Here is a 2,038-nt window from a genome sequence, read left to right on the forward strand (position 1 = left end):
GGCAAGATATAGCCAGTCCGGGTACAAGAATAATACTGAGACAGCAGGGCACATTTCTCTCATACTGGGAGGGATTTACAAGGAGTTCTATCAGTAGTGATACTATACAGTGAGAAACAAATGCTATTTCACTTAAAAATGCTCTTTTTTTCTTTCCCCCCCCCCCCACAGGAGCTCAGTGATTTTTCTGAATGAAAAACATGAGTAGTTCTTGGTCTGAGTAAAAGGGGTCATCGTGCAGGAGAGGAGGAGTTCAGCAAAGGTTAATGATCACATAAATTACTTCTTCCTCAGATGTCTAGGCAAACCTGAGTGGGTGAACTGGCATGGAGGGATTATGAACTGCTCATGGTGAACTGATAGTGTGCCCTGGCCCAGAAACCCTCCCGGAGCAGTCRTGCTCTGCCAAGTGGGTTTGACAGCCTCGTCCTTGCCCTGAATTTCTCAATCTGTGAGCCATGGCTGACTAGTAAAGAGATATGAAGAGCGTCCCATCCTCCAAGACACCTGTGAGGGGCAAGAAGGGCTCATGTTTTGTTCCTCAAGTGAGAAAGGGGATTATAGACTGAAAAGCAACTCATAGCCAAACAGTTGGCTTACAGTTGGGGTACCAACAGTTGGGGTACCAACGTTGTGTTGGTACCCAGAGCTGCTGTGGGGCACCCCAGCACTACAGACAATGTTGAATTTTGCTGCATCAAGGAAGAAGGTTTTGAGTCAGGTTGGGCTTAACCTAGAAGCGATGTGAACAAGGAGGAAGAAGGAAAAGTAAAGAATGAGTGATAGGCATGTCTGCGCTTCCCTTTCCTGATAGAAATACCACAGGGGTGCGGCRGTGGCAGCGTCACCCCACGCGTCCTGGCCACCTGCAGCCAAGACACTCTTGTTTCCAGCCAGTGCCACGAGTAGCTGCAGCCTCTGATCCCCAGAGCGGGTCCCAGGCCCTCTCCAAGGTGCCTGTGTTTGCCTACCCTGTGTTCTGAATAGCAAAGAGATTCACTTYTGGAGACAATTTTGGTTTGGGGTTGAATGTTTTAATATGAGCCTCTACACGTGTAAAGGCAACGAGTGTTTCCTCTGCTGAGATGCCAGCATTTCAATAGCTGTATTTGTCCTTCCTTTTGTAATGACATCTCTTCGATATGCATGTTCCCCGTGGGTGGGTGCAGGGAATGTGCCACCCAGCCCTTGCTTTCACTGAAGTCAGGTTTCAGGCCAGCCTCTGCTCTGCCCCTGCCTATTGTTTTGTTATTTACATACCCATTTGATTATATAACGCGATGGCAGCCGCTCTGCGCGTGTGCCTGGGCTCGATGTGAAGTAACACTCCTTGTTTAGAGCCCCCRTAGGAACTTGCAGAGCCCTTTTGCACCGCACCGAAAACCAACCTGTGGGGGAATTGGCCTTCCCAAGGGTGACTCCAAAGGCAGTAGTGTGTTGAAGTTGTCCAAGGTGATGCTTGGGCACCAACTCGCCCTCCTTCCCTTTATTTACCTACCACATTTTTATGTGGGGTTGTGGTAACGGCCCGTGCTTGTTTCATGTGGTACGTACTGTGTGAAAGACCCATCTTTTGTTTGTCACCTTAATGTCTTGATGTCCCCTATCTAAAATGGATGCATAGCCTGTACCCTTGCACGCATTTGAGCAGGAATCAAGTAATAATAAATTTAAAACTTATTGTGGAGAGCTGTCCCCACATCTCGCAAAGACAGGGGCATTTCTGCCTTTAAACATCAACGCTGCCCGCTGTGCCTGGTGCAGCCCTGCGAGCTATTCGGAGCATGCGAGACACGCAACCCGATACGGGCGGGGAGGAGAAGAGGTATCTAGGCCGGGCCGCCGCGCTGCAGGAGCCGTGACGGGAAGGAAGGAGCGGGGAGCGAGGCGGGGTGAAGGGCGGCCGCGCCGCCGCCTCCCCCTCGCCTCACGACGCCGCTTATCGGCGCCTCACGTGACGGGAGGGCGGGAAGCGGGCGGGGCCGCCGCGGGGGCCGCTGGGAGCACCTTCTGCCCCCCGCCGCATGCAAATGAGGCG

Source organism: Nothoprocta perdicaria, unplaced genomic scaffold, assembly GCF_003342845.1.
Source record: "Nothoprocta perdicaria isolate Ctin4 unplaced genomic scaffold, notPer1 scaffold_294, whole genome shotgun sequence".
Lineage (NCBI taxonomy): Eukaryota > Metazoa > Chordata > Aves > Tinamiformes > Tinamidae > Nothoprocta > Nothoprocta perdicaria.